We start from the raw sequence: 19,351 nt of genomic DNA, 5'->3' as shown, positions 1-19,351 counted from the left end.
GGCTCCATAGCTCAGCGGTTAGAGCACTGGTCTTGTAAACCAGGGGTCGTGAGTTCAAATCTCACTGGGGCCTCTCAGCCATGTCTCCAGCGCCCACTCAGTTTCAACGCTTGGCATGAGACTGTAGGATGCTATGTTCAAGCTCAACGCCAGCTTGTCGTCTAACCGGCTTATTTGGAAGCTACGGCGTTCACCCGCAATCACCAAATGAACGAGTCGCGCTCCTGAATAACCCTGTTGGACTGATAGCTGCTGTTTTTGTCAAGAGCTTGGGAATTGATGTCTGAAACACCAGGGTCATTACCCTGAAGTGACAGACACCTGTCGACTCTCATTTCTCGTCTCAGACCTGTTGAGCTTTTCCTGCAACTTCTGTTTTTGTCACTTACAGCGTTCAGTTGAAATCCACAAACTTCTTTTTTCTGCAGGCAAAGAACGGGGCTGTGTGTGTTCACGGATTTAACTTTGAGATCGCTGACCTCAGTCACTCCAAGCGAGCGAATGACAATTCCCAATTAGGTCTCCCGGTGATTGTCAGAAATCTCAGAGGCATAGGATCCCTCCAGTTTGGAAACAGGCCATTCCGCCCAACCAGTCGCTCAGTGGTTCGCACTGCTGCCTCACAGCGCTAGGGAGCCAGGCTCGATTCCAGCTTTAGGGAATCGAGTCTGTGTCGACTTTGCACATTCTCCCAGAGTCTGCGTGGGTTTGCTCCGGTTTGCTCTCACAGTCCAAAGACGTGCAGGCCGGCTGAATTGGCCATTCTAAATTGCTGAGCTGAAAATGTATTGCTGGAAAAGCGCAGCAGGTCCGGCAGCATCCAATGAGCAGGAGAATCGACGTTTCGGGCATGAGCCCTTCTACAGGAAGTTCTAAATTGCCCCTAGTCATAGGTGCATTATTCAGAGTGAAACGGGTCTGGGTGGGTGACTCTTCAGAGGATCGATGTGGACTTGTTGGGCTGAAGGTCCTGTTTCCACACTGTAGCCAATCTAATTTATTCTAATCTCGTCCACACCGACCCTGCAGAGAGCAATCGACCCAGACCCATTCCGCATCATTCCACATTTAATGCTGACGAATCCACCGGGCCCGCACTATCACCGTACACAATGGGACAAGGAAGCATGGCCAATCCCGCTGAAGCTACACATCTTTGGACTGAGAGCGGTAACCGGAGCAGCCGGAGCAAACCCACGCACACACGGGCAGAATGTTCAAACTGTACAGACGGTGAGGCGAGAGTCGATTGAAACCTGTGTCCCAAGTACTTGAGTCAGCCAGTGTTAACCAATCCAGTGCAGTGCGCCGGGCCACCCGGCTCCATAGCTCAGCGGTTAGAGCGCTGGTCTTGTAAACCAGGGGTCGTGAGTTCAAATCTCACTGGGGCCTCTCAGCCATGTCTCCAGCGCCCACTCAGTTTCAACGCTTGGCATGAGACTGTAGGATGCTATGTTCAAGCTCAACGCCAGCTTGTCGTCTAACCGGCTTATTTGGAAGCTACGGCGTTCACCCGCAATCACCAAATGAACGAGTCGCGCTCCTGAATAACCCTCTTGGACTGATAGCTGCTGTTTTTGTCAAGAGCTTGGGAATTGATGTCTGAAACACCAGGGTCATTACCCTGAAGTGACAGACACCTGTCGACTCTCATTTCTCGTCTCAGACCTGTTGAGCTTTTCCTGCAACTTCTGTTTTTGTCACTTACAGCGTTCAGTTGAAATCCACAAACTTCTTTCTTCTGCAGGCAAAGAACGGGGCTGTGTGTGTTCACGGATTTAACTTTGAGATCGCTGACCTCAGTCACTCCAAGCGAGCGAATGACAATTCCCAATTAGGTCTCCCGGTGATTGTCAGAAATCTCAGAGGCATAGGATCCCTCCAGTTTGGAAACAGGCCATTCCGCCCAACCAGTCGCTCAGTGGTTCGCACTGCTGCCTCACAGCGCTAGGGAGCCAGGCTCGATTCCAGCTTTAGGGAATCGAGTCTGTGTCGACTTTGCACATTCTCCCAGAGTCTGCGTGGGTTTGCTCCGGTTTGCTCTCACAGTCCAAAGACGTGCAGGCCGGCTGAATTGGCCATTCTAAATTGCTGAGCTGAAAATGTATTGCTGGAAAAGCGCAGCAGGTCAGGCAGCATCCAAGGAGCAGGAGAATCGACGTTTCGGGCATGAGCCCTTCTACAGGAAGTTCTAAATTGCCCCTAGTCATAGGTGCATTATTCAGAGTGAAACGGGTCTGGGTGGGTTACTCTTCAGAGGATCGATGTGGACTTGTTGGGCTGAAGGTCCTGTTTCCACACTGTAGCCAATCTAATTTATTCTAATCTCGTCCACACCGACCCTGCAGAGAGCAATCGACCCAGACCCATTCCGCATCATTCCACATTTAATGCTGGAGAATCCACCGGGCCCGCACTATCACCGTACACAATGGGACAATGAAGCATGGCCAATCCCGCAGAAGCTACACATCTTTGTACTGAGAGCGGTAACCGGAGCAGCCGGAGCAAACCCACGCACACACGGGCAGAATGTTCAAACTGGACAGACGGTGACGCGAGAGTCGATTGAAACCTGTGTCCCAAGTATTTGAGTCAGCCAGTGTTAACCAATCCAGTGCAGTGCGCCGGGCCACCCGGCTCCATAGCTCAGCGGTTAGAGCGCTGGTCTCGTAAACCAGAAGTCGTGAGTTCAAATCTCACTGGGGCCTCTCAGCCATGTCTCCAGCGCCCACTCAGTTGACAACGCTTGGCATGAGACTGTAGGATGCTATGTTCAAGCTCAACGCCAGCTTGTCGTCTAACCGGCTTATTTGGAAGCTACGGCGTTCACCCGCAATCACCAAATGAACGAGTCGCGCTCCTGAATAACCCTGTTGGACTGATAGCTGCTGTTTTTGTCAAGAGCTTGGGAATTGATGTCTGAAACACCAGGGTCATTACCCTGAAGTGACAGACACCTGTCGACTCTCATTTCTCGTCTCAGACCTGTTGAGCTTTTCCTGCAACTTCTGTTTTTGTCACTTACAGCGTTCAGTTGAAATCCACAAACTTCTTTTTTCTGCAGGCAAAGAACGGGGCTGTGTGTGTTCACGGATTTAACTTTGAGATCGCTGACCTCAGTCACTCCAAGCGAGCGAATGACAATTCCCAATTAGGTCTCCCGGTGATTGTCAGAAATCTCAGAGGCATAGGATCCCTCCAGTTTGGAAACAGGCCATTCCGCCCAACCAGTCGCTCAGTGGTTCGCACTGCTGCCTCACAGCGCTAGGGAGCCAGGCTCGATTCCAGCTTTAGGGAATCGAGTCTGTGTCGACTTTGCACATTCTCCCAGAGTCTGCGTGGGTTTGCTCCGGTTTGCTCTCACAGTCCAAAGACGTGCAGGCCGGGTGAATTGGCCATTCTAAATTGCTGAGCTGAAAATGTATTGCTGGAAAAGCGCAGCAGGTCCGGCAGCATCCAATGAGCAGGAGAATCGACGTTTCGGGCATGAGCCCTTCTACAGGAAGTTCTAAATTGCCCCTAGTCATAGGTGCATTATTCAGAGTGAAACGGGTCTGGGTGGGTGACTCTTCAGAGGATCGATGTGGACTTGTTGGGCTGAAGGTCCTGTTTCCACACTGTAGCCAATCTAATTTATTCTAATCTCGTCCACACCGACCCTGCAGAGAGCAATCGACCCAGACCCATTCCGCATCATTCCACATTTAATGCTGACGAATCCACCGGGCCCGCACTATCACCGTACACAATGGGACAAGGAAGCATGGCCAATCCCGCTGAAGCTACACATCTTTGGACTGAGAGCGGTAACCGGAGCAGCCGGAGCAAACCCACGCACACACGGGCAGAATGTTCAAACTGTACAGACGGTGAGGCGAGAGTCGATTGAAACCTGTGTCCCAAGTACTTGAGTCAGCCAGTGTTAACCAATCCAGTGCAGTGCGCCGGGCCACCCGGCTCCATAGCTCAGCGGTTAGAGCGCTGGTCTTGTAAACCAGGGGTCGTGAGTTCAAATCTCACTGGGGCCTCTCAGCCATGTCTCCAGCGCCCACTCAGTTTCAACGCTTGGCATGAGACTGTAGGATGCTATGTTCAAGCTCAACGCCAGCTTGTCGTCTAACCGGCTTATTTGGAAGCTACGGCGTTCACCCGCAATCACCAAATGAACGAGTCGCGCTCCTGAATAACCCTCTTGGACTGATAGCTGCTGTTTTTGTCAAGAGCTTGGGAATTGATGTCTGAAACACCAGGGTCATTACCCTGAAGTGACAGACACCTGTCGACTCTCATTTCTCGTCTCAGACCTGTTGAGCTTTTCCTGCAACTTCTGTTTTTGTCACTTACAGCGTTCAGTTGAAATCCACAAACTTCTTTCTTCTGCAGGCAAAGAACGGGGCTGTGTGTGTTCACGGATTTAACTTTGAGATCGCTGACCTCAGTCACTCCAAGCGAGCGAATGACAATTCCCAATTAGGTCTCCCGGTGATTGTCAGAAATCTCAGAGGCATAGGATCCCTCCAGTTTGGAAACAGGCCATTCCGCCCAACCAGTCGCTCAGTGGTTCGCACTGCTGCCTCACAGCGCTAGGGAGCCAGGCTCGATTCCAGCTTTAGGGAATCGAGTCTGTGTCGACTTTGCACATTCTCCCAGAGTCTGCGTGGGTTTGCTCCGGTTTGCTCTCACAGTCCAAAGACGTGCAGGCCGGCTGAATTGGCCATTCTAAATTGCTGAGCTGAAAATGTATTGCTGGAAAAGCGCAGCAGGTCAGGCAGCATCCAAGGAGCAGGAGAATCGACGTTTCGGGCATGAGCCCTTCTACAGGAAGTTCTAAATTGCCCCTAGTCATAGGTGCATTATTCAGAGTGAAACGGGTCTGGGTGGGTTACTCTTCAGAGGATCGATGTGGACTTGTTGGGCTGAAGGTCCTGTTTCCACACTGTAGCCAATCTAATTTATTCTAATCTCGTCCACACCGACCCTGCAGAGAGCAATCGACCCAGACCCATTCCGCATCATTCCACATTTAATGCTGGAGAATCCACCGGGCCCGCACTATCACCGTACACAATGGGACAATGAAGCATGGCCAATCCCGCAGAAGCTACACATCTTTGTACTGAGAGCGGTAACCGGAGCAGCCGGAGCAAACCCACGCACACACGGGCAGAATGTTCAAACTGGACAGACGGTGACGCGAGAGTCGATTGAAACCTGTGTCCCAAGTATTTGAGTCAGCCAGTGTTAACCAATCCAGTGCAGTGCGCCGGGCCACCCGGCTCCATAGCTCAGCGGTTAGAGCGCTGGTCTCGTAAACCAAAAGTCGTGAGTTCAAATCTCACTGGGGCCTCTCAGCCATGTCTCCAGCGCCCACTCAGTTGACAACGCTTGGCATGAGACTGTAGGATGCTATGTTCAAGCTCAACGCCAGCTTGTCGTCTAACCGGCTTATTTGGAAGCTACGGCGTTCACCCGCAATCACCAAATGAACGAGTCGCGCTCCTGAATAACCCTGTTGGACTGATAGCTGCTGTTTTTGTCAAGAGCTTGGGAACTGATGTCTGAAACACCAGGGTCATTACCCTGAAGTGACAGACACCTGTCGACTCTCATTTCTCGTCTCAGACCTGTTGAGCTTTTCCTGCAACTTCTGTTTTTGTCACTTACAGCGTTCAGTTGAAATCCACAAACTTCTTTTTTCTGCAGGCAAAGAACGGGGCTGTGTGTGTTCACGGATTTAACTTTGAGATCGCTGACCTCAGTCACTCCAAGCGAGCGAATGACAATTCCCAATTAGGTCTCCCGGTGATTGTCAGAAATCTCAGAGGCATAGGATCCCTCCAGTTTGGAAACAGGCCATTCCGCCCAACCAGTCGCTCAGTGGTTCGCACTGCTGCCTCACAGCGCTAGGGAGCCAGGCTCGATTCCAGCTTTAGGGAATCGAGTCTGTGTCGACTTTGCACATTCTCCCAGAGTCTGCGTGGGTTTGCTCCGGTTTGCTCTCACAGTCCAAAGACGTGCAGGCCGGCTGAATTGGCCATTCTAAATTGCTGAGCTGAAAATGTATTGCTGGAAAAGCGCAGCAGGTCCGGCAGCATCCAAGGAGCAGGAGAATCGACGTTTCGGGCATGAGCCCTTCTACAGGAAGTTCTAAATTGCCCCTAGTCATAGGTGCATTATTCAGAGTGAAACGGGTCTGGGTGGGTTACTCTTCAGAGGATCGATGTGGACTTGTTGGGCTGAAGGTCCTGTTTCCACACTGTAGCCAATCTAATTTATTCTAATCTCGTCCACACCGACCCTGCAGAGAGCAATCGACCCAGACCCATTCCGCATCATTCCACATTTAATGCTGGAGAATCCACCGGGCCCGCACTATCACCGTACACAATGGGACAATGAAGCATGGCCAATCCCGCAGAAGCTACACATCTTTGTACTGAGAGCGGTAACCGGAGCAGCCGGAGCAAACCCACGCACACACGGGCAGAATGTTCAAACTGGACAGACGGTGACGCGAGAGTCGATTGAAACCTGTGTCCCAAGTATTTGAGTCAGCCAGTGTTAACCAATCCAGTGCAGTGCGCCGGGCCACCCGGCTCCATAGCTCAGCGGTTAGAGCGCTGGTCTCGTAAACCAAAAGTCGTGAGTTCAAATCTCACTGGGGCCTCTCAGCCATGTCTCCAGCGCCCACTCAGTTTACAACGCTTGGCATGAGACTGTAGGATGCTATGTTCAAGCTCAACGCCAGCTTGTCGTCTAACCGGCTTATTTGGAAGCTACGGCGTTCACCCGCAATCACCAAATGAACGAGTCGCGCTCCTGAATAACCCTGTTGGACTGATAGCTGCTGTTTTTGTCAAGAGCTTGGGAACTGATGTCTGAAACACCAGGGTCATTACCCTGAAGTGACAGACACCTGTCGACTCTCATTTCTCGTCTCAGACCTGTTGAGCTTTTCCTGCAACTTCTGTTTTTGTCACTTACAGCGTTCAGTTGAAATCCACAAACTTCTTTTTTCTGCAGGCAAAGAACGGGGCTGTGTGTGTTCACGGATTTAACTTTGAGATCGCTGACCTCAGTCACTCCAAGCGAGCGAATGACAATTCCCAATTAGGTCTCCCGGTGATTGTCAGAAATCTCAGAGGCATAGGATCCCTCCAGTTTGGAAACAGGCCATTCCGCCCAACCAGTCGCTCAGTGGTTCGCACTGCTGCCTCACAGCGCTAGGGAGCCAGGCTCGATTCCAGCTTTAGGGAATCGAGTCTGTGTCGACTTTGCACATTCTCCCAGAGTCTGCGTGGGTTTGCTCCGGTTTGCTCTCACAGTCCAAAGACGTGCAGGCCGGCTGAATTGGCCATTCTAAATTGCTGAGCTGAAAATGTATTGCTGGAAAAGCGCAGCAGGTCCGGCAGCATCCAAGGAGCAGGAGAATCGACGTTTCGGGCATGAGCCCTTCTACAGGAAGTTCTAAATTGCCCCTAGTCATAGGTGCATTATTCAGAGTGAAACGGGTCTGGGTGGGTTACTCTTCAGAGGATCGATGTGGACTTGTTGGGCTGAAGGTCCTGTTTCCACACTGTAGCCAATCTAATTTATTCTAATCTCGTCCACACCGACCCTGCAGAGAGCAATCGACCCAGACCCATTCCGCATCATTCCACATTTAATGCTGACGAATCCACCGGGCCCGCACTATCACCGTACACAATGGGACAATGAAGCATGGCCAATCCCGCTGAAGCTACACATCTTTGGACTGAGAGCGGTAACCGGAGCAGCCGGAGCAAACCCACGCACACACGGGCAGAATGTTCAAACTGTACAGACGGTGAGGCGAGAGTCGATTGAAACCTGTGTCCCAAGTACTTGAGTCAGCCAGTGTTAACCAATCCAGCGCAGTGCGCCGGACCACCCGGCTCCATAGCACAGCGGTTAGAGCACTGGTCTTGTAAACCAGGGGTCGTGAGTTCAAATCTCACTGGGGCCTCTCAGCCATGTCTCCAGCGCCCACTCAGTTTCAACGCTTGGCATGAGACTGTAGGATGCTATGTTCAAGCTCAACGCCAGCTTGTCGTCTAACCGGCTTATTTGGAAGCTACGGCGTTCACCCGCAATCACCAAATGAACGAGTCGCGCTCCTGAATAACCCTGTTGGACTGATAGCTGCTGTTTTTGTCAAGAGCTTGGGAATTGATGTCTGAAACACCAGGGTCATTACCCTGAAGTGACAGACACCTGTCGACTCTCATTTCTCGTCTCAGACCTGTTGAGCTTTTCCTGCAACTTCTGTTTTTGTCACTTACAGCGTTCAGTTGAAATCCACAAACTTCTTTTTTCTGCAGGCAAAGAACGGGGCTGTGTGTGTTCACGGATTTAACTTTGAGATCGCTGACCTCAGTCACTCCAAGCGAGCGAATGACAATTCCCAATTAGGTCTCCCGGTGATTGTCAGAAATCTCAGAGGCATAGGATCCCTCCAGTTTGGAAACAGGCCATTCCGCCCAACCAGTCGCTCAGTGGTTCGCACTGCTGCCTCACAGCGCTAGGGAGCCAGGCTCGATTCCAGCTTTAGGGAATCGAGTCTGTGTCGACTTTGCACATTCTCCCAGAGTCTGCGTGGGTTTGCTCCGGTTTGCTCTCACAGTCCAAAGACGTGCAGGCCGGCTGAATTGGCCATTCTAAATTGCTGAGCTGAAAATGTATTGCTGGAAAAGCGCAGCAGGTCCGGCAGCATCCAATGAGCAGGAGAATCGACGTTTCGGGCATGAGCCCTTCTACAGGAAGTTCTAAATTGCCCCTAGTCATAGGTGCATTATTCAGAGTGAAACGGGTCTGGGTGGGTGACTCTTCAGAGGATCGATGTGGACTTGTTGGGCTGAAGGTCCTGTTTCCACACTGTAGCCAATCTAATTTATTCTAATCTCGTCCACACCGACCCTGCAGAGAGCAATCGACCCAGACCCATTCCGCATCATTCCACATTTAATGCTGACGAATCCACCGGGCCCGCACTATCACCGTACACAATGGGACAAGGAAGCATGGCCAATCCCGCTGAAGCTACACATCTTTGGACTGAGAGCGGTAACCGGAGCAGCCGGAGCAAACCCACGCACACACGGGCAGAATGTTCAAACTGTACAGACGGTGAGGCGAGAGTCGATTGAAACCTGTGTCCCAAGTACTTGAGTCAGCCAGTGTTAACCAATCCAGTGCAGTGCGCCGGGCCACCCGGCTCCATAGCTCAGCGGTTAGAGCGCTGGTCTTGTAAACCAGGGGTCGTGAGTTCAAATCTCACTGGGGCCTCTCAGCCATGTCTCCAGCGCCCACTCAGTTTCAACGCTTGGCATGAGACTGTAGGATGCTATGTTCAAGCTCAACGCCAGCTTGTCGTCTAACCGGCTTATTTGGAAGCTACGGCGTTCACCCGCAATCACCAAATGAACGAGTCGCGCTCCTGAATAACCCTCTTGGACTGATAGCTGCTGTTTTTGTCAAGAGCTTGGGAATTGATGTCTGAAACACCAGGGTCATTACCCTGAAGTGACAGACACCTGTCGACTCTCATTTCTCGTCTCAGACCTGTTGAGCTTTTCCTGCAACTTCTGTTTTTGTCACTTACAGCGTTCAGTTGAAATCCACAAACTTCTTTTTTCTGCAGGCAAAGAACGGGGCTGTGTGTGTTCACGGATTTAACTTTGAGATCGCTGACCTCAGTCACTCCAAGCGAGCGAATGACAATTCCCAATTAGGTCTCCCGGTGATTGTCAGAAATCTCAGAGGCATAGGATCCCTCCAGTTTGGAAACAGGCCATTCCGCCCAACCAGTCGCTCAGTGGTTCGCACTGCTGCCTCACAGCGCTAGGGAGCCAGGCTCGATTCCAGCTTTAGGGAATCGAGTCTGTGTCGACTTTGCACATTCTCCCAGAGTCTGCGTGGGTTTGCTCCGGTTTGCTCTCACAGTCCAAAGACGTGCAGGCCGGCTGAATTGGCCATTCTAAATTGCTGAGCTGAAAATGTATTGCTGGAAAAGCGCAGCAGGTCCGGCAGCATCCAATGAGCAGGAGAATCGACGTTTCGGGCATGAGCCCTTCTACAGGAAGTTCTAAATTGCCCCTAGTCATAGGTGCATTATTCAGAGTGAAACGGGTCTGGGTGGGTGACTCTTCAGAGGATCGATGTGGACTTGTTGGGCTGAAGGTCCTGTTTCCACACTGTAGCCAATCTAATTTATTCTAATCTCGTCCACACCGACCCTGCAGAGAGCAATCGACCCAGACCCATTCCGCATCATTCCACATTTAATGCTGACGAATCCACCGGGCCCGCACTATCACCGTACACAATGGGACAAGGAAGCATGGCCAATCCCGCTGAAGCTACACATCTTTGGACTGAGAGCGGTAACCGGAGCAGCCGGAGCAAACCCACGCACACACGGGCAGAATGTTCAAACTGTACAGACGGTGAGGCGAGAGTCGATTGAAACCTGTGTCCCAAGTACTTGAGTCAGCCAGTGTTAACCAATCCAGTGCAGTGCGCCGGGCCACCCGGCTCCATAGCTCAGCGGTTAGAGCGCTGGTCTTGTAAACCAGGGGTCGTGAGTTCAAATCTCACTGGGGCCTCTCAGCCATGTCTCCAGCGCCCACTCAGTTTCAACGCTTGGCATGAGACTGTAGGATGCTATGTTCAAGCTCAACGCCAGCTTGTCGTCTAACCGGCTTATTTGGAAGCTACGGCGTTCACCCGCAATCACCAAATGAACGAGTCGCGCTCCTGAATAACCCTGTTGGACTGATAGCTGCTGTTTTTGTCAAGAGCTTGGGAATTGATGTCTGAAACACCAGGGTCATTACCCTGAAGTGACAGACACCTGTCGACTCTCATTTCTCGTCTCAGACCTGTTGAGCTTTTCCTGCAACTTCTGTTTTTGTCACTTACAGCGTTCAGTTGAAATCCACAAACTTCTTTCTTCTGCAGGCAAAGAACGGGGCTGTGTGTGTTCACGGATTTAACTTTGAGATCGCTGACCTCAGTCACTCCAAGCGAGCGAATGACAATTCCCAATTAGGTCTCCCGGTGATTGTCAGAAATCTCAGAGGCATAGGATCCCTCCAGTTTGGAAACAGGCCATTCCGCCCAACCAGTCGCTCAGTGGTTCGCACTGCTGCCTCACAGCGCTAGGGAGCCAGGCTCGATTCCAGCTTTAGGGAATCGAGTCTGTGTCGACTTTGCACATTCTCCCAGAGTCTGCGTGGGTTTGCTCCGGTTTGCTCTCACAGTCCAAAGACGTGCAGGCCGGCTGAATTGGCCATTCTAAATTGCTGAGCTGAAAATGTATTGCTGGAAAAGCGCAGCAGGTCAGGCAGCATCCAAGGAGCAGGAGAATCGACGTTTCGGGCATGAGCCCTTCTACAGGAAGTTCTAAATTGCCCCTAGTCATAGGTGCATTATTCAGAGTGAAACGGGTCTGGGTGGGTTACTCTTCAGAGGATCGATGTGGACTTGTTGGGCTGAAGGTCCTGTTTCCACACTGTAGCCAATCTAATTTATTCTAATCTCGTCCACACCGACCCTGCAGAGAGCAATCGACCCAGACCCATTCCGCATCATTCCACATTTAATGCTGGAGAATCCACCGGGCCCGCACTATCACCGTACACAATGGGACAATGAAGCATGGCCAATCCCGCAGAAGCTACACATCTTTGTACTGAGAGCGGTAACCGGAGCAGCCGGAGCAAACCCACGCACACACGGGCAGAATGTTCAAACTGGACAGACGGTGACGCGAGAGTCGATTGAAACCTGTGTCCCAAGTATTTGAGTCAGCCAGTGTTAACCAATCCAGTGCAGTGCGCCGGGCCACCCGGCTCCATAGCTCAGCGGTTAGAGCGCTGGTCTCGTAAACCAAAAGTCGTGAGTTCAAATCTCACTGGGGCCTCTCAGCCATGTCTCCAGCGCCCACTCAGTTGACAACGCTTGGCATGAGACTGTAGGATGCTATGTTCAAGCTCAACGCCAGCTTGTCGTCTAACCGGCTTATTTGGAAGCTACGGCGTTCACCCGCAATCACCAAATGAACGAGTCGCGCTCCTGAATAACCCTGTTGGACTGATAGCTGCTGTTTTTGTCAAGAGCTTGGGAACTGATGTCTGAAACACCAGGGTCATTACCCTGAAGTGACAGACACCTGTCGACTCTCATTTCTCGTCTCAGACCTGTTGAGCTTTTCCTGCAACTTCTGTTTTTGTCACTTACAGCGTTCAGTTGAAATCCACAAACTTCTTTTTTCTGCAGGCAAAGAACGGGGCTGTGTGTGTTCACGGATTTAACTTTGAGATCGCTGACCTCAGTCACTCCAAGCGAGCGAATGACAATTCCCAATTAGGTCTCCCGGTGATTGTCAGAAATCTCAGAGGCATAGGATCCCTCCAGTTTGGAAACAGGCCATTCCGCCCAACCAGTCGCTCAGTGGTTCGCACTGCTGCCTCACAGCGCTAGGGAGCCAGGCTCGATTCCAGCTTTAGGGAATCGAGTCTGTGTCGACTTTGCACATTCTCCCAGAGTCTGCGTGGGTTTGCTCCGGTTTGCTCTCACAGTCCAAAGACGTGCAGGCCGGCTGAATTGGCCATTCTAAATTGCTGAGCTGAAAATGTATTGCTGGAAAAGCGCAGCAGGTCAGGCAGCATCCAAGGAGCAGGAGAATCGACGTTTCGGGCATGAGCCCTTCTACAGGAAGTTCTAAATTGCCCCTAGTCATAGGTGCATTATTCAGAGTGAAACGGGTCTGGGTGGGTTACTCTTCAGAGGATCGATGTGGACTTGTTGGGCTGAAGGTCCTGTTTCCACACTGTAGCCAATCTAATTTATTCTAATCTCGTCCACACCGACCCTGCAGAGAGCAATCGACCCAGACCCATTCCGCATCAATCCACATTTAATGCTGACGAATCCACCGGGCCCGCACTATCACCGTACACAATGGGACAATGAAGCATGGCCAATCCCGCAGAAGCTACACATCTTTGGACTGAGAGCGGTAACCGGAGCAGCCGGAGCAAACCCACGCACACACGGGCAGAATGTTCAAACTGTACAGACGGTGAGGCGAGAGTCGATTGAAACCTGTGTCCCATGTATTTGAGTCAGCCAGTGTTAACCAATCCAGTGCAGTGCGCCGGAACACCCGGCTCCATAGCTCAGCGGTTGGAGCACCAGGGGTCGTGAGTTCAAATCTCACTGGGGCCTCTCAGCCATGTCTCCAGCGCCCACTCAGTTTCAACGCTTGGCATGAGACTGTAGGATGCTATGTTCAAGCTCAACGCCAGCTTGTCGTCTAACCGGCTTATTTGGAAGCTACGGCGTTCACCCGCAATCACCAAATGAACGGGTCGCGCTCCTGAATAACCCTGTTGGACTGATAGCTGCTGTTTTTGTCAAGAGCTTGGGAATTGATGTCTGAAACACCAGGGTCATTACCCTGAAGTGACAGACACCTGTCGACTCTCATTTCTCGTCTCAGACCTGTTGAGCTTTTCCTGCAACTTCTGTTTTTGTCACTTACAGCGTTCAGTTGAAATCCACAAACTTCTTTTTTCTGCAGGCAAAGAACGGGGCTGTGTGTGTTCACGGATTTAACTTTGAGATCGCTGACCTCAGTCACTCCAAGCGAGCGAATGACAATTCCCAATTAGGTCTCCCGGTGATTGTCAGAAATCTCAGAGGCATAGGATCCCTCCAGTTTGGAAACAGGCCATTCCGCCCAACCAGTCGCTCAGTGGTTCGCACTGCTGCCTCACAGCGCTAGGGAGCCAGGCTCGATTCCAGCTTTAGGGAATCGAGTCTGTGTCGACTTTGCACATTCTCCCAGAGTCTGCGTGGGTTTGCTCCGGTTTGCTCTCACAGTCCAAAGACGTGCAGGCCGGCTGAATTGGCCATTCTAAATTGCTGAGCTGAAAATGTATTGCTGGAAAAGCGCAGCAGGTCAGGCAGCATCCAAGGAGCAGGAGAATCGACGTTTCGGGCATGAGCCCTTCTACAGGAAGTTCTAAATTGCCCCTAGTCATAGGTGCATTATTCAGAGTGAAACGGGTCTGGGTGGGTTACTCTTCAGAGGATCGATGTGGACTTGTTGGGCTGAAGGTCCTGTTTCCACACTGTAGCCAATCTAATTTATTCTAATCTCGTCCACACCGACCCTGCAGAGAGCAATCGACCCAGACCCATTCCGCATCATTCCACATTTAATGCTGACGAATCCACCGGGCCCGCACTATCACCGTACACAATGGGACAATGAAGCATGGCCAATCCCGCAGAAGCTACACATCTTTGGACTGAGAGCGGTAACCGGAGCAGCCGGAGCAAACCCACGCACACACGGGCAGAATGTTCAAACTGTACAGACGGTGAGGCGAGAGTCGATTGAAACCTGTGTCCCATGTATTTGAGTCAGCCAGTGTTAACCAATCCAGCGCAGTGCGCCGGACCACCCGGCTCCATAGCTCAGCGGTTAGAGCACCAGGGGTCGTGAGTTCAAATCTTACTGGGGCCTCTCAGCCATGTCTCCAGCGCCCACTCAGTTTCAACGCTTGGCATGAGACTGTAGGATGCTATGTTCAAGCTCAACGCCAGCTTGTCGTCTAACCGGCTTATTTGGAAGCTACGGCGTCCACCCGCAATCACCAAATGAACGAGTCGCGCTCCTGAATAACCCTGTTGGACTGATAGCTGCTGTTTTTGTCAAGAGCTTGGGAATTGATGTCTGAAACACCAGGGTCATTACCCTGAAGTGACAGACACTTGTCGCCTCTCATTTCTCGTCTCAGACCTGTTGAGCTTTTCCTGCAACTTCTGTTTTTGTCACTTACAGCGTTCAGTTGAAATCCACAAACTTCTTTTTTCTGCAGGCAAAGAACGGGGCTGTGTGTGTTCACGGATTTAACTTTGAGATCGCTGACCTCAGTCACTCCAAGCGAGCGAATGACAATTCCCAATTAGGTCTCCCGGTGATTGTCAGAAATCTCAGAGGCATAGGATCCCTCCAGTTTGGAAACAGGCCATTCCGCCCAACCAGTCGCTCAGTGGTTCGCACTGCTGCCTCACAGCGCTAGGGAGCCAGGCTCGATTCCAGCTTTAGGGAATCGAGTCTGTGTCGACTTTGCACATTCTCCCAGAGTCTGCGTGGGTTTGCTCCGGTTTGCTCTCACAGTCCAAAGACGTGCAGGCCGGCTGAATTGGCCATTCTAAATTGCTGAGCTGAAAATGTATTGCTGGAAAAGCGCAGCAGGTCCGGCAGCATCCAATGAGCAGGAGAATCGACGTTTCGGGCATGAGCCCTTCTACAGGAAGTTCTAAATTGCCCCTAGTCATAGGTGCATTATTCAGAGTGAAACGGGTCTGGGTGGGTGACTCTTCAGAGGATCGATGTGGACTTGTTGGGCTGAAGGTCCTGTTTCCACACTGTAGCCAATCTAATTTATTCTAATCTCGTCCACACCGACCCTGCAGAGAGCAATCGACCCAGACCCATTCCGCATCATTCCACATTTAATGCTGACGAATCCACCGGGCCCGCACTATCACCGTACACAATGGGACAATGAAGCATGGCCAATCCCGCAGAAGCTACACATCTTTGGACTGAGAGCGGTAACCGGAGCAGCCGGAGCAAACCCACGCACACACGGGCAGAATGTTCAAACTGTACAGACGGTGAGGCGAGAGTCGATTGAAACCTGTGTCCCATGTATTTGAGTCAGCCAGTGTTAACCAATCCAGCGCAGTGCGCCGGACCACCCGGCTCCATAGCTCAGCGGTTAGAGCACTGGTCTTGTAAACCAGGGGTCGTGAGTTCAAATCTCACTGGGCCCTCTCAGCCATGTCTCCTGCGCCCACTCAGTTTCAACGCTTGGCATGAGACTGTAGGATGCTATGTTCAAGCTCAACGCCAGCTTGTCGTCTAACCGGCTTATTTGGAAGCTAAGGCGTTCACCCGCAATCACCAAATGAACGAGTCGCGCTCCTGAATAACCCTGTTGGACTGATGGCTGCTGTTTTTGTCAAGAGCTTGGGAATTGATGTCTGAAACACCAGGGTCATTACCCTGAAGTGACAGACACCTGTCGACTCTCATTTCTCGTCTCAGACCTGTTGAGCTTTTCCTGCAACTTCTGTTTTTGTCACTTACAGCGTTCAGTTGAAATCCACAAACTTCTTTTTTCTGCAGGCAAAGAACGGGGCTGTGTGTGTTCACGGATTTAACTTTGAGATCGCTGACCTCAGTCACTCCAAGCGAGCGAATGACAATTCCCAATTAGGTCTCCCGGTGATTGTCAGAAATCTCAGAGGCATAGGATCCCTCCAGTTTGGAAACAGGCCATTCCGCCCAACCAGTCGCTCAGTGGTTCGCACTGCTGCCTCACAGCGCTAGGGAGCCAGGCTCGATTCCAGCTTTAGGGAATCGAGTCTGTGTCGACTTTGCACATTCTCCCAGAGTCTGCGTGGGTTTGCTCCGGTTTGCTCTCACAGTCCAAAGACGTGCAGGCCGGCTGAATTGGCCATTCTAAATTGCTGAGCTGAAAATGTATTGCTGGAAAAGCGCAGCAGGTCAGGCAGCATCCAAGGAGCAGGAGAATCGACGTTTCGGGCATGAGCCCTTCTACAGGAAGTTCTAAATTGCCCCTAGTCATAGGTGCATTATTCAGAGTGAAACGGGTCTGGGTGGGTTACTCTTCAGAGGATCGATGTGGACTTGTTGGGCTGAAGGTCCTGTTTCCACACTGTAGCCAATCTAATTTATTCTAATCTCGTCCACACCGACCCTGCAGAGAGCAATCGACCCAGACCCATTCCGCATCATTCCACATTTAATGCTGACGAATCCACCGGGCCCGCACTATCACCGTACACAATGGGACAATGAAGCATGGCCAATCCCGCAGAAGCTACACATCTTTGGACTGAGAGCGGTAACCGGAGCAGCCGGAGCAAACCCACGCACACACGGGCAGAATGTTCAAACTGGACAGACGGTGAGGCGAGAGTCGATTGAAACCTGTGTCCCAAGTATTTGAGTCAGCCAGTGTTAACCAATCCAGCGCAGTGCGCCGGACCACCCGGCTCCATAGCTCAGCGGTTAGAGCACTGGTCTTGTAAACCAGGGGTCGTGAGTTCAAATCTCACTGGGGCCTCTCAGCCATGTCTCCAGCGCCCACTCAGTTTCAACGCTTGGCATGAGACTGTAGGATGCTATGTTCAAGCTCAACGCCAGCTTGTCGTCTAACCGGCTTATTTGGAAGCTACGGCGTTCACCCGCAATCACCAAATGAACGAGTCGCGCTCCTGAATAACCCTGTTGGACTGATAGCTGCTGTTTTTGTCAAGAGCTTGGGAATTGATGTCTGAAACACCAGGGTCATTACCCTGAAGTGACAGACACCTGTCGACTCTCATTTCTCGTCTCAGACCTGTTGAGCTTTTCCTGCAACTTCTGTTTTTGTCACTTACAGCGTTCAGTTGAAATCCACAAACTTCTTTTTTCTGCAGGCAAAGAACGGGGCTGTGTGTGTTCACGGATTTAACTTTGAGATCGCTGACCTCAGTCACTCCAAGCGAGCGAATGACAATTCCCAATTAGGTCTCCCGGTGATTGTCAGAAATCTCAGAGGCATAGGATCCCTCCAGTTTGGAAACAGGCCATTCCGCCCAACCAGTCGCTCAGTGGTTCGCACTGCTGCCTCACAGCGCTAGGGAGCCAGGCTCGATTCCAGCTTTAGGGAATCGAGTCTGTGTCGACTTTGCACATTCTCCCAGAGTCTGCGTGGGTTTGCTCCGGTTTGCTCTCACAGTCCAAAGACGTGCAGGCCGGCTGAATTGGCCATTCTAAATTGCTGAGCTGAAAATGTATTGCTGGAAAAGCGCAGCAGGTCCGGCAGCATCCAATGAGCAGGAGAATCGACGTTTCGGGCATGAGCCCTTCTACAGGAAGTTCTAAATTGCCCCTAGTCATAGGTGCATTATTCAGAGTGAAACGGGTCTGGGTGGGTGACTCTTCAGAGGATCGATGTGGACTTGTTGGGCTGAAGGTCCTGTTTCCACACTGTAGCCAATCTAATTTATTCTAATCTCGTCCACACCGACCCTGCAGAGAGCAATCGACCCAGACCCATTCCGCATCATTCCACATTTAATGCTGACGAATCCACCGGGCCCGCACTATCACCGTACACAATGGGACAAGGAAGCATGGCCAATCCCGCTGAAGCTACACATCTTTGGACTGAGAGCGGTAACCGGAGCAGCCGGAGCAAACCCACGCACACACGGGCAGAATGTTCAAACTGTACAGACGGTGAGGCGAGAGTCGATTGAAACCTGTGTCCCAAGTACTTGAGTCAGCCAGTGTTAACCAATCCAGTGCAGTGCGCCGGGCCACCCGGCTCCATAGCTCAGCGGTTAGAGCGCTGGTCTTGTAAACCAGGGGTCGTGAGTTCAAATCTCACTGGGGCCTCTCAGCCATGTCTCCAGCGCCCACTCAGTTTCAACGCTTGGCATGAGACTGTAGGATGCTATGTTCAAGCTCAACGCCAGCTTGTCGTCTAACCGGCTTATTTGGAAGCTACGGCGTTCACCCGCAATCACCAAATGAACGAGTCGCGCTCCTGAATAACCCTCTTGGACTGATAGCTGCTGTTTTTGTCAAGAGCTTGGGAATTGATGTCTGAAACACCAGGGTCATTACCCTGAAGTGACAGACACCTGTCGACTCTCATTTCTCGTCTCAGACCTGTTGAGCTTTTCCTGCAACTTCTGTTTTTGTCACTTACAGCGTTCAGTTGAAATCCACAAACTTCTTTTTTCTGCAGGCAAAGAACGGGGCTGTGTGTGTTCACGGATTTAACTTTGAGATCGCTGACCTCAGTCACTCCAAGCGAGCGAATGACAATTCCCAATTAGGTCTCCCGGTGATTGTCAGAAATCTCAGAGGCATAGGATCCCTCCAGTTTGGAAACAGGCCATTCCGCCCAACCAGTCGCTCAGTGGTTCGCACTGCTGCCTCACAGCGCTAGGGAGCCAGGCTCGATTCCAGCTTTAGGGAATCGAGTCTGTGTCGACTTTGCACATTCTCCCAGAGTCTGCGTGGGTTTGCTCCGGTTTGCTCTCACAGTCCAAAGACGTGCAGGCCGGCTGAATTGGCCATTCTAAATTGCTGAGCTGAAAATGTATTGCTGGAAAAGCGCAGCAGGTCAGGCAGCATCCAAGGAGCAGGAGAATCGACGTTTCGGGCATGAGCCCTTCTACAGGAAGTTCTAAATTGCCCCTAGTCATAGGTGCATTATTCAGA

The 19,351-nt window shown here is 51.5% G+C and overlaps 12 non-coding genes across 12 annotated transcripts; all 12 read left to right on the top strand.

Annotated features, from left to right (window-relative positions):
- trnat-ugu (transfer RNA threonine (anticodon UGU)) lies at positions 1-73 on the top strand. Its single transcript has one exon. It is a non-coding gene; the product is annotated as a tRNA-Thr (tRNA).
- Positions 74-1,319: 1,246 nt separating this feature from the next.
- trnat-ugu (transfer RNA threonine (anticodon UGU)) lies at positions 1,320-1,392 on the top strand. The gene has a single exon. It is a non-coding gene; the product is annotated as a tRNA-Thr (tRNA).
- Positions 1,393-2,638: 1,246 nt separating this feature from the next.
- trnat-cgu (transfer RNA threonine (anticodon CGU)) lies at positions 2,639-2,711 on the top strand. The gene has a single exon. It is a non-coding gene; the product is annotated as a tRNA-Thr (tRNA).
- A 1,247-nt stretch (positions 2,712-3,958) lies between these two features.
- On the top strand, positions 3,959-4,031 carry trnat-ugu (transfer RNA threonine (anticodon UGU)). The gene has a single exon. It is a non-coding gene; the product is annotated as a tRNA-Thr (tRNA).
- Positions 4,032-5,277: 1,246 nt separating this feature from the next.
- Positions 5,278-5,350, top strand: trnat-cgu (transfer RNA threonine (anticodon CGU)). Its single transcript has one exon. It is a non-coding gene; the product is annotated as a tRNA-Thr (tRNA).
- Positions 5,351-6,597: 1,247 nt separating this feature from the next.
- On the top strand, positions 6,598-6,670 carry trnat-cgu (transfer RNA threonine (anticodon CGU)). Its single transcript has one exon. It is a non-coding gene; the product is annotated as a tRNA-Thr (tRNA).
- Positions 6,671-9,236: 2,566 nt separating this feature from the next.
- On the top strand, positions 9,237-9,309 carry trnat-ugu (transfer RNA threonine (anticodon UGU)). The gene has a single exon. It is a non-coding gene; the product is annotated as a tRNA-Thr (tRNA).
- Positions 9,310-10,555: 1,246 nt separating this feature from the next.
- On the top strand, positions 10,556-10,628 carry trnat-ugu (transfer RNA threonine (anticodon UGU)). Its single transcript has one exon. It is a non-coding gene; the product is annotated as a tRNA-Thr (tRNA).
- A 1,246-nt stretch (positions 10,629-11,874) lies between these two features.
- On the top strand, positions 11,875-11,947 carry trnat-cgu (transfer RNA threonine (anticodon CGU)). The gene has a single exon. It is a non-coding gene; the product is annotated as a tRNA-Thr (tRNA).
- A 3,859-nt stretch (positions 11,948-15,806) lies between these two features.
- On the top strand, positions 15,807-15,879 carry trnat-ugu (transfer RNA threonine (anticodon UGU)). Its single transcript has one exon. It is a non-coding gene; the product is annotated as a tRNA-Thr (tRNA).
- Positions 15,880-17,125: 1,246 nt separating this feature from the next.
- Positions 17,126-17,198, top strand: trnat-ugu (transfer RNA threonine (anticodon UGU)). Its single transcript has one exon. It is a non-coding gene; the product is annotated as a tRNA-Thr (tRNA).
- Positions 17,199-18,444: 1,246 nt separating this feature from the next.
- trnat-ugu (transfer RNA threonine (anticodon UGU)) lies at positions 18,445-18,517 on the top strand. The gene has a single exon. It is a non-coding gene; the product is annotated as a tRNA-Thr (tRNA).
- The last annotated feature ends 834 nt before the right edge of the window (positions 18,518-19,351 follow it).

This window comes from Chiloscyllium plagiosum, unplaced genomic scaffold (genome assembly GCF_037043375.1).
Source record: "Chiloscyllium plagiosum isolate Xiang-an unplaced genomic scaffold, Cpla_swu_hap1 HiC_scaffold_38, whole genome shotgun sequence".
NCBI classification, from domain to species: domain Eukaryota; kingdom Metazoa; phylum Chordata; class Chondrichthyes; order Orectolobiformes; family Hemiscylliidae; genus Chiloscyllium; species Chiloscyllium plagiosum.
Note: the sequence above shows the minus strand (reverse complement) of the source record. Positions and strands in the feature narration are given on the sequence as shown.